This window comes from Clavelina lepadiformis, chromosome 4 (genome assembly GCF_947623445.1).
Source record: "Clavelina lepadiformis chromosome 4, kaClaLepa1.1, whole genome shotgun sequence".
Taxonomy (NCBI): domain Eukaryota; kingdom Metazoa; phylum Chordata; class Ascidiacea; order Aplousobranchia; family Clavelinidae; genus Clavelina; species Clavelina lepadiformis.
In genome coordinates this window covers 19,455,069-19,467,368 of record NC_135243.1, presented here as the reverse complement: position 1 = coordinate 19,467,368, position 12,300 = coordinate 19,455,069, and the positions used below count along the sequence as shown (strand labels likewise).

The 12,300-nt window shown below is 37.1% G+C and overlaps 1 pseudogene across 1 annotated transcript; it reads right to left on the bottom strand.

The window, feature by feature from the left end:
• Window positions 1-1,183: 1,183 nt before the first annotated feature.
• LOC143452233 (uncharacterized) lies at window positions 1,184-9,007 on the bottom strand (annotated as a pseudogene). Its single transcript, XR_013114967.1, has 15 exons — window positions 8,218-9,007; window positions 7,987-8,148; window positions 7,111-7,591; window positions 6,362-6,989; window positions 6,090-6,281; window positions 5,870-5,976; window positions 5,116-5,301; window positions 4,924-5,020; window positions 4,628-4,740; window positions 4,377-4,473; window positions 3,458-4,004; window positions 3,122-3,242; window positions 2,951-3,047; window positions 2,618-2,792; window positions 1,184-2,516 (listed from the first exon to the last, which is right to left on the bottom strand). The product of XR_013114967.1 is annotated as an uncharacterized LOC143452233 (transcript).
• Between the last annotated feature and the right edge of the window lie 3,293 nt (window positions 9,008-12,300).

Genomic DNA, 12,300 nt, shown 5'->3' with positions numbered 1-12,300 from the left:
GTGTAATATGTTATGGAATAATAACTGTTCATCTTTTGTAACCCTTGGGACACCTTGATGAGACAATTGGTTGTTCAAGCTGGGTCGTTGGACCTGCAACTCTTCGAACAACAGCTCTTGGAACTGTATGCTTGAAAAAAGTAAGATTTCTCTGGTTTTGTTAGACTTTTATGTAGGGTTAAGACAAATATTTTTAAATAAATCAGAGTGCAGCATGGTTGGTGTTTTTAGCTTAGGAACTCCCCAAATAGTTAGTACGTTTCAAAGTTTCAGGTCGACTGGAATGAAAACTTGGATAGCAAATGGCACGAAAAAGTAGGAATGGTGCGCTTTTAGGTTGAAAAATGCACTTTTGATTTGGGCCTATAACGGAAAATATAGATATGTAATTTTTGCATTATTCGAATGCGAGAAAGTATCATGCAACCCACATGCAAAATTTCAGATTTCAGATTTTTAACTAATTGCATTTTTAGTAATTTTACTATACATAAAGAAATAAAGAAAAAAATTGACCCCTTTTTGAAATCCACACACCCCTCGAGCATTACCCTTCAAAGGATGAGCAATGCGCACCTTCCTTGTGGCGCAGCACACACAACCAGAACCACATCGACACTGTCATAAGTGGCGTCTTGCGCATTCCGACTAAATTCATTATTTCCATTGGAAAATCTTCCCTTCTCGCGGGAATTTTAATTGTTTTGCTTTAGGCCGGTTAACTGGCATCCTACTTAATTAGCAATTCCGCACCGTTAGATACACGTCCCTGCAATTTTACACGTTTTCATTTTATCTTGCTGCTCAAGTTAGTTGCAAGTGTTAGTGTGTACTGTAGACTGTAGATATCTTGATTTTGCAGTAGCGTTTATTTAAGTTTTGCGTTTAATTATGTCCATGCCTATATAGCCTTGTTTAACTTAAATAGGCCCAGTTGTGCTGTATTAGATTATATATTAATGCACCGGTTGTAGAGCTAAACGGTTCTGTTTTTTACCGTTGCAACTTTCATTTGTATCGGTGTTAGACCTTAGATCGGTGACCTCAAGGTTGCTCTCCCTGCAACGATTTACTGCATGACTCGATGCAACCCGGACAGAGAAGTTGTGAAATCACTTGCAGTTGTATTTGCTGTCACACAACGTGCGTCTTTACACAGACAGCAACACGCAGCCAAATCATTTTACTACAATCTACCAGCAGTTTCCTCTCAAACCAATCTTCAGTTTCTTCATTGGTATGCCCAGTGGCAGGTCACAATATCTGCAGTCATGAGCCTAAGCGAACTTCTTCACCCATAGCGATTCCAAATATTGGAAGACCTTTCGATGAAGATCAGTTGGAAAACTTGTTCAATGCCATTCAACGTGGCTCAAACATAAGCCTAAAGAGCATGGGAAGAAATGCCCAGACCTTGTATGAAGACATCTATCAGACATTATTACTTAAACATTTACAGATTTTGATGAAAAGTAGAGATCTAGTTACCCGGCGAATCTAAAATAATCTCAGCAGTACTTACAATGACGAACATTTTTAACAATTTTGGTTATGCAATCGCTTTTCAAACATTATGTTTCAAAACAAAGTTAATTTTTATCGATTATTTTTCAGGTTCCAAGCAATACTAGACAACTCTTGGTTGAAATATTATCTGAAACTTTTTGCTATAGCAAATTACCATCACTCGTTTCACTTAGCCCCAACAACTTGTATCTATACAGAATGAGCTTAAATAGTCGGCATTGTCTTTCTGTGCAACAACCGTTAGGGTTTCTTTGACGTACATATAGAATCGTTCTGAGTAAGCCTGACAAAAACATTCGGCTCGTAAATTTCCACAAATGTAACAGATTTTGTCAGATTCTGCCAAATGGTTTCCTTTTAGGCTGGTGATGTAGTCTCGCATTCTATGCCATTCATCATTGCAAACACATTCTTCACTTTTGCCTTTACGACAAAAACCACAGGGTGAATCTTCCCCAATGAAGTCAATTTTACATTGATGTTCTCTCATAACCTCATAGAGATTGCTGATTTGAATGAGAAATTCACGCATGCAGCAGCATTCTTCTTCGATGCGTTTACAGCGGTAGCAGGTTGGGAGATACGCTTGCAAGAAGCCAATTCGTTTTTCTAACTCTTCAAAACACCTGCAATCTTGAGGTAACTGTTTGCACCTGAAGCAGGATTCTACAAACTTCACAACCGGAGGTTGTTGAACGTTGTTTGACTGAAACAAATTGAGAGATCTTATAGAGTCTGCTTTGTGTTGTTTGTGCAGTTTACTCTTTGTCAGGTTTGCCATGTCGTTCATTCCACGTTCATGCGAAATGTCCTGTTTCAAACTGTAATCGAGATTGACTGTATATTTAAGAAGTTCTTTCACCCTTGACTTGTTCAACCGATTTTTCTCTTTTAGGTTAACTAAATAGCTGTAGAGAATATCTGGGTCACCATCTAGAGACAGAAGGTTGCAAGAAGAATCAGAGCTTTTCAGTTCGTCACAGACGGTCCTGCAAAAAACTTTGAATGTACCACTAGTAAAAGTAATAAATGATTATGTAAGCTTACTGTAAAAACAGTGTTGTCTTAATATTTATTTGTTGCAACGTACATGTATATATCAATCAAGGGAGTGCTATCAATTATCTGCTGGCTTCTTCTGCCAGCAGCAGTCCTTTGATCGGCATCTTCTATGACTTGAAGGAGGTAGCTAGTTCTGTAGGGCCACTGATCTGCAAGTATCACCCAGAGAACAACGTCTTGGGCCAGATACACATTTCGGGCTTCTGTAGTTTGTCAATATGATAAACGACAAAAGCATTTGCGTGTAGTAATTCCGAGAATTACAGTATTTTGATCAGTATTATTATTAATTACAAGTACAGTATTTTTATCAATATTGATGAAATGAATATTGATTCGAAAGCATATGGAAAACGTTAACCTAAAATTTGTTGTTTTTGTTCATCTTCTTCGTGATCTGCAGATATTCCGCTATGTTCTCCTTCCGATATCTGACGGAGAAAATTCTCTTTTTCTCTCTGAAATCCAAAGAGAAAACTGATAAAATGACCTTGAATGACCTTTACAGCAGAAATATATCCTTGTCACTCACCCTGCGTTGATGACATTGGATGATGGAAGCAGTCACGGATATGACGTTAAATATTCGTTTGATATTTCTTGGATTTCTGTGAAGGTGTTCTACAACCATTCTGTTTTCCAACATGAAATCCCTTCAAGTCATAAACATAATGGCGATTATACAATATTAAAGTTTACAGATCTGTGGTTTAATAAGGATTACTGCAACATCAAATGCTAGTATAATGCGAGTTAGTATCAGCGGATGTGTGGCTTAGTATAAAACAGTATATGCTGCGTCGCTCGTTCTTAGTGCAAGGCGCTTGTATTTTCAAAATTAACTGTAACTGCATCAAGAAAATCTTACCTGCATGTGAAGAGAAATCGATGGAAATTGATCGGAGCTTTAGCGACTTCCTGTTGGTTGTAGCTGTTGGAAATTGTATTCAGGGCACTTAATAGAACATCACCATGAACAGTCTTTTTGCCAGCGATCGTTGAAGCCAAAGAAATTACTGGACTAGAAGTGGAATTTTGAATGGAGAGTGTACCTGAGAGTGACGATCCATGTGTTATGATTGGTTCTGTTGGGGTTGGCAAGGAATCCGAAATAGGTGTTTTAGGTTTCGTTGTAGAAGATCCTGAAACTGACGGTGACTTTTGGACAGGTGATGAGGGTGGCGGCGTTGAAGTAGTCGACAATGTCATTGTGTCTCGGGACCACGAGTTAGACGATGGTAATCGTGTGAACGTAGCACTTGGGTCTGACATAGCACCTTTCAATTCAGGTTTATATGACGAAAGAGATGAATTAGATCCAGACTTAATATTTCTGAATTCACCGATATCCTGATCATTCTCGGTTTCCTCGTTACCCTTGAATGCAACATTTTCGTCCAGCCACGACTGTTCATCTACGTCACAAATTATCTTTGTTAGAATTGAAAAAACTTAAGAATAATTTAATGATTTAAAGTTACACAAAAGTTAACAAATGAAGAGCAATTATGTTTTAATGGTTGCATGTGTGACATATATTACGGTAACGGTATGCGCAGAAAGTATACACAAGAAACCACAATAACGTGAAACAATTCTGTCATGTACAGGCGACCAACGTGCCGTACGACCGTGCTTATAAACATTGTACAGTAGTAATTTTCCTTGAGTAGATTAATAATTGGTTTGAGCAACCACTTAATAGATATACTTTCTGTTTTTTATGGTTTATGTGTGTCCGTCTTGCAAAAAAATAATGAATTGAAAAACTGATGTATTGTGTTTACCTTGTATTCGGTCAATACGCTTAAGTTCTTGTTTTGACGACGTAGGTTCTGGACATTGGATTACATCTATGTGCCTTTGAACTTTCAATGCGTCCCACTTGACATTAAATATGCATATAAAAGTGTAACATTGAAATGTATTAGCTAAATACAAACCATCTAAACTGTTTCTGTTGTTTGAATATTTAAAAACGAATAGTTTAAAACTAGACAATTAGACATCAGTGGTTATCACTGACACAGGCACTTACGTGGTCTTGTTTTCTTGATTCTAAGACGACTATATCGTCTTGTCGCCGAAAAATAACGTTAGGTAATTCCCGCGTACTTGGAGCCATGGCGTCATTTCTCTGATCTAAAATATCTGACATAAAAATACGCTTGTGCTTACAAAAAACGTATCGGCAATTTTGAGTGATAAGAAAAGCATTATACACCCAACAAATCGCAAATTAGTTACAGACAATTGAAACACTACATCATAACAGTTTAGAAAACACTTCTTATTATGTGAATATTACCAACAGCTTTTGTAAGCGTACTATACCTTCCTCCAAAACGGTCTTATAAGCTACGATATCTTTCGTGTCATCTGCTTAGTCCATTAATCCAGCCAGGAACTGAATTTTGTCTCCGGTATCTATCTAGAAAACAGCAAAATAAGAATAAATAAACAAACATATTTTTTCATTTCAGTTCACGGTTGTACCGAGGTGTTTATTAAACTTCTCTAACTCACTTCTGGCAAACAAAAAGGTAAATTTATTATCTTTTTCAAATATTCGTATCCGTTGGTTTTTGAATTTTCCTCGGTTTCTTCCTCGAAGCAGCTAACAGCTACTCTAGAGTCGACAGCGATGAGACAAATAAATGGACTGTGACGATCACTGAGAAGAATACTGACCGCTTCCAGAACTGACCTTACCTGAAAAGCCAACGTGAGACTGGTTAGCCTGCCAGATCTTAGGTAACTTATTCTGCTACTTATTTGCAGCTGAAGCTGGTTACCGATTCCTTGGTTATTTGTTCATTTACTTGTTTGTAGTTCAAGTGGTTTTACCCCTGAAAGTCACTAGCTATCTGCTGCAAAAGTCGTGATTTAAAGTATTATCATAAAACTTAAGATATTTTTAAATAAATTTATACCATATCAGTCGGATTTATTAAACTCTGATGCGTTATTTAGAACAATTTTAAAATTCCAAGCAAATTTTAAATATTTTAAATAAATTTTTTTAAATTTAAATAAATTCGAAATAATTTATTTAAATGGTAACCAGCATATGATTGTATTTTTATTGATTGTGTGTATATATCTCTTTTTTTTATACATATCTATTTGTAAATATGTATATATTTATATTTGTTGTGTATAGGCCTACATTTATTTACTCAAGAAAAAATTGAAAGCAGCATATATCAAAAGTTGTGTTAAAAATACCTGCTTAATGCATAAAAAGTTAAATACATGCTAAAAGCTTGTGTGATCGTACCTTTGACAGCGGTATGCGGTCTAAGTCGTCAATTGTTATTATCACTTTGTATTCAAAATTGTGAGTGAACTCTATATGGTGTGAATTAGATCGCTCATTGCATGCACCTAGAGAAATTCAAAAACATAAAAAACAGTCGTCATGCAATCTAAAACTTTCCTAATGAGTTATTAAACCAAAAAAACTGTGAAAATTGTTTTCGTCTCAAAACAATTTTTACCTCGCTTTTTATTTTGTTCATGAATCCGAGTTCTCCTGCCAAATTTCCTCTAACGCCCTCTAGCGCTTTTTCGACACGGCTTCTTTGTGAGTTGAACATCGCCCAAATAAACTTGACAAATCCATAAAATATCCCAACTCCAGCAGGTAGCCACGACAAAATTTGCGTGACTATTGCAGTAGTGCTGGATAGCTTTGATTATAAAAAAGACTTGTAGTTACTCAGCCTATACTTAGGCTATAACACTGTTAACTGGATGCAATTTTACTTACGTCACTTCCGCCGCTTTGATAGGTAGCTATGACGTACGAGCATATAGCTGGCACAAGCAGTAATATTATTGAGAACAGGACAGTCCAGGCTAAATTTGAGACCTTAAACGTTACTCGAGGGTGCTTGAGATAGTGTTTCCAAAACGATCGTTGGTTCTGACTTTTATCTGCCAATGAAGAATCAACATCTGGTTTATTTACTAGCGGCTTATCTGTCTGAGCCTGTATTCCAAGGATTGATAATGTCTTTATAGCAGCACTTGCTTCCCTGGCGCGATTGTAGCCAACTTCCCACCAATTATTGTCATTGTTTGTTTTTTTCGTAAATTCTGTGTGACGTGCTGGGTTGAAAAGTTTGCAATGCCTCACCACTCCGTATTCTTTCATCATATTTTTCACGTCAGATTCTTGCTCCAGTTTAGCGGGAAGTCGAACAAATAACTTAGACGATGTTGCTGTATTAACTGCAGTCTCTTTGTCTATCACGCTCAGATTGATAGTACGAAATAGTCGGGCTGTTAATTTCCCAAACTCATTTTCCACGCTGTCTGCCAGGTTGGTGACAATCCCTGCCCACAAGGTGTCACATCCAGCATATTCCCAAGCGTTAAAGTGAACAAAAATGTATCTGTATATGTATGTATACAGTTATTATTATTAAAACACTAAATATCATTTTGCGCAGTATTTCTTTCTACTATATGTAAAATATTTTAATCAATTTTTGCTTAACATTTTGTCTGTCTTACCGGCGACGAGTTGAAGACTTTTTGCGTTCTGTATTTTCCGTTTTGCTTTCCGCATTTCCAAGAAAAGGCGACTTCTTTTCGGGCACTTCCCTCTGTCGTAACGCTATCTTTTGCTTTGGTGCTACACGAACTACAGCAGTTTTCTTTTCGCAAATCGGTAACTTGGTGAAAAAAGCATAAGGTAAAATATCAAAGTAACTGAAACTTCCTTTTTTGACCAAATCACTGCCCAATCTTTGAACTGCTAAAAGAAACAGAAAGAGGCAAAATATCAAGCAGATCAACGATGCAGTGCGCAAGATTCCAACTGAAGCGTTGACAGTCGCAAAGTCCGGTCGTATGGATAGTATTGTGAAAAGGACGACGAAACACAGCATAAACACAGCGAACACCAGGCTTGTAGAATGTATAATTCGATGCCCGTTTGGTGACTTATTTTCTTGTTCAGTCTCTTTTTGCATCTGCTTCATAGCAACTAAATCTGGTGAACAAGTTTGAACAGAAATAAATTAAAATTTTAAGGCAGGACTTGCATTTCGATGTTCTGTTGACGGTATTTCCTTTAGATTAAAACAAATATGTTTGTGCTCCCTATAGTCCAAGGCACTACTCGATGTTAGTGCCAACAAATTAGCGATTTCACTATGGTCTAATTATGACAACAAAATTTGTTTCAAAACTACAGTATGGCAAAGCTGTATGCCGGATCAGTCTATATAATGTAAATATACACGATTCACCGATTGTGATATTTAGTTATTTACTTTTTAACTTGACAGTTTTAAATGGTCTGTCCGAGACGTAAATGTTGTTTTTAGCATTTCCTAAAAATATTATCAGGTTTGCTCAAAGTCCGATTGTAAAATGCACGTTTACTTGCGACTTGTTTCAAAAGAAATGATTTCCCGCTGCCCCATTTCGCGAAAATTCCAATCGTCATTGGTGTTTCGATTCTTTCAATTTGTCGAACCAGAGCTTCAGCATAAACCACATGACCCAAATGGTCGACGTCAGTACCATTGTCGTTTAGTATGTTACCTGTAAAATAGTTTATTTACTTTTGCAGGTGACTTGGATTCTAAGTTTATTATTGCCTATTATGTTTACCTTGTGGTAGGATGGACTTAAACACTTCCGACGCATTTTCCTTCAGTGGCATATTTGTAACTTTATCTTCACTATAATGTACTTTTCACGTTTTATTCAATGCGTGCATCAAATTACTGGAAGCAGATCAGTTGCTAACAGCATAAAATACTTTCTTATAGACCTATAAGCAGATTCCCATTACGTTTTACACTTTTTGTGACGGCAATAAGTTGTTCTTCTTTGTTTGTAATAAGGCGTACGTGAGCCCTTTAACCGGTTATGTACTGCTGAATGTATATGCTAAAACATGTGTGTAGAGTATGTGGTTCAAAAGTCTAATAAAATAATAGATTTTATCAATATTCTAAATCAACTACTACGGGTTAAAAGTGTACCTATTACATTGTCCGCTCACCACCTACCAACGCTTTTGTTATTGCCCAAGCATTTACCATGAGGTCATTTGGCGGTATATAACAGGTATAACCTACCGCTGAAAAAAGAAACCTGCTAACTAGACTTCTCCTATACTGCACATGGAGCTTTCCTGAACATTTTCCTCTGTTTACCAGTTATTGCTGATGTTAGGTTGGGTAAACTTACTTACAAAGTCTGTTCGAAGTTTTCTACTTCAAAGAATATCCTTCAGGAACTTTTAACAGCTTGCTAGGTGGCGTACTTAAAAGCGCAATTAAGTTTGCCCAAATTAAACTTCGAATGTGATTTAACTGAAAATGATCCAGTTTGAAGCACTCTTCTGCTACTATATGCAGCTACAGTTTCTGTTAATCCATTCGACTATATCATCTATTTTGTTTTACGTTAACACAAACTATGATTGCTATCGACTTCCTTTCTAAGGTTGTCACGTCGCAGAAGACGTGATTTGACTTTATCGTTAGTATAGGTATATATATAGACAGGGTTGCCATACCGTCCTTATTTCTAAGATTTGTCCTTATTTTAAAGCTCCGTGTCTTAGAAAATACTTTTTGCCCTTTTTTCTAAGAAATGTCCTTATTTTCACTTGCGTCCTTATTTTCGTCTTATTTTTAGGGCAGAGGTTCGTATTTTGGGTATTTTTCACCTTTAGTATACCATTTGGTACCAAAGAGATACCAAAATTTAAAATTAAGAACATGCAAATCGTGTTTTGGTTTTTTTTTTAGAAACATCGATTGTTTTCTTCTGTTGTGCACTGTGTAAGGTAGTATTCTTCTTTCGTTTCCTAGTCGTCTTTATTTTTAAGTCCAGACCGATGGCAACCCTGTATATAGGTATGACTGACTACTTGGCTGTGCTGTTGCATTGGTTACAAATGGTTACAAATTACAATGGCTTGGGATATAGTATAAGCGTAATAGTTCACTTATCAATGCTTTAGGCCTTTCTCTTCGCGGTAAAGCATACAGCCTTGGAGATGTTTCACTATAATGTAATATCGGCAACGTCGGAAACATAAGGAAAATTTCATATTTACGTTTTTGTATCCGTAAATATAGAGTATTATAATATTCATACCATTTTATTCATGATTGCTGAGTAACGTTTACGGTACAGTATCAAATATTTACCGATTTACGTTTCCATGATCTTTGGAACAATATAGTTAAATAGCATGTTTGAGAAAATAAACTTGATAAAAATAATGTAAATACTCAGCTCTGCTAACTGTAGAATATTGCATAAAATCTGTACGTTTATTATAATTCTTATCTGCGCCGCCTGTTTACGTTCGTATTCGACGAACTATGCATGCAGGCAATGGCAGGCACATTAGATTATAATTCAATAAGGTTATATTAATAAACTTATTATGATTTATGCACAAAACAATTAAACTATCTGCCCCAAATCCATGAGTTATAAACGACACAACAACTTTAAAAACAATAGTTAACTGAAGTAAAAGTTGCATTATCGAATGGAAACCAACTCGGCACAACATACTTTTCAAAGTTGCTCTTTGTGGGAGTGGTCTGTGGGTGCTTTATAGCACTCTGTTGTGTGCATGCACGTTCGTGTAAAGAAAGTAAAATCAGGATGCAAATGTGGCAGATTGTAAGTATAAATTCGGGCCCGGATCTAAAGCGATTTTTTTTCAAACTTATCTCCGAACCCGACCCGACTAACAACTCTGTCAAAAAACACAGTTCCCTGCAGTTTGCTTGAATATCCATCTTATCACTCTACCGTAGCAATCTTTAACTAGCAACCAATACAGTAATTAGATCATGCGTTAATTTGGGCAGTCTTTGTTTCAAAATTAACTACTAATAAATTATTGCATAATAACACCCTCACGTTACCAAATATGTTTTGAATGCTTTTGGCTTTCAACAGTATGATTTCCGTTGTTTTCCCCGCCTTTTCTATGCAAAAGCGCCTTTTGGGCAATTTCCTTTAGTTGACTGCTATCTTTTGCTATCTATACGTGGATGTTAGTTCCACAAACTGAAAGTTGAAATCATTTGACAAACAGACAGACAAATGTCAAGATTCGAAATCCAGTACAACTTTTAGAATTTAAAATAAAATATAGACCTTGAGTACATGTTGCACCTATCTTTTAATAAAAACTGGTCGAAAAATAGTTGCGTGCCCTACAAGTGTGACATATTATGCACTTTATATGAACTCTATAACTATAACGTGGACAACGAGGATAACATCAACTGCCGGTAGTAATATAATGCAGCATATGGGGATTATGCAGACCTATAGCACGACGTGCGACTATTTATCGCAATGAGCCATACAACGTACAAGTGTAATGATGTTATAAGGGCCAGACAACTGTCAAAAGTACTTCAAAATAATGGCTTACTTGATGAAGCCTGTGTGGGAGGTGGGGCACATGAGTATATAGTTATCGCGAACCGTCTGTTGCGGCTCGGGTTCCAAATAGCGACTGTCAGAACAGCGACTATCAATAGAGCGACCACACGACTGCGATTCATTTAAAACAGCGACTGTCAATAGAGCGACTACACGACAGCGATTCATCAAAAACAGCGACTGCCACAACAGCGACCTCACTTCTTTTATTAAATCCAAGGCTTACGCGCACACGCACTCTTTCACCCCCTCCACACATACCTTCCATCCCCCACACCTCTCTACACACGTATGCACGTCATAGTGTTGCCTTCCATTTATAAATGCCTCATTCGACTCAGTGAATTCAACTCAGTGAACACGAGTTAAGTCTAGGCTTACCATACGTCCCGTTTTAGCCGGGACAGTCCCGCTTTTAAAGGCTTTGTCCCGGCGTCCCGATCAGTCAACTAAAAGTCCCGCTTTGGCATTTACTGAGCCAGCATTGCCCCACACTACACGAATATTAGCATGATGTGATTGGTTTGTTTAGCCAATTTGCTGAAAAGCAATACCCGATGCGTGTTCTTGTTTCGTTGTGTTAAATGTGAAAGTAATTGTTACATCATTGTAGCGGGTAATTGGTCCAGTGGTGAGTTGATTGTTAGCGCATTCGCTTGTTCACTGTTGAGTAATAGTAGGCTAGGAGGAGGAGGAGATGATCTTTTTGCAGTTAGGTTATTGAAAGAACTTATTTCGTACGGTTCCGGTACTTGTTTGCATTTTCTTCCGCTTTTCAATCAAAAAAATATGGTAAGCCTAGTTAAGTCGCTATCATAACAGTCGCTGTTTTAATGCGGTCGGCATTTATACAATCGCTGTTTGGAATGTCGCTCACTTGATTACGTCGCTATTATGAAGTCGCCATTATGACAGTCGCTGTTTTGACAGTCGCTATCCGGCCTGGATGCCGTCTGTTGCATGCCTCTGACCAACAGTATATTATAGAAATTGGAAGCGTTAACGACTTCTTACATGTAGTGTAGTGCAATCTGTACTCACAACAATTTGTGTATGGTAACTTCGTGTAAGTTATGATTTTTTTCTAAACGAAGTGCACAAATGGTAAACAGTTAACTTATATACGAAACTGAATCTTGCCCAACCTGTAATATGTCACTTTATTAACTTATACGTGCACACAAAACGCTTGGACAAAGTCTAATATAAGCATTGCTATACTACATTGCTATACTACTAGGCTACATAAGCAATGCTATATGA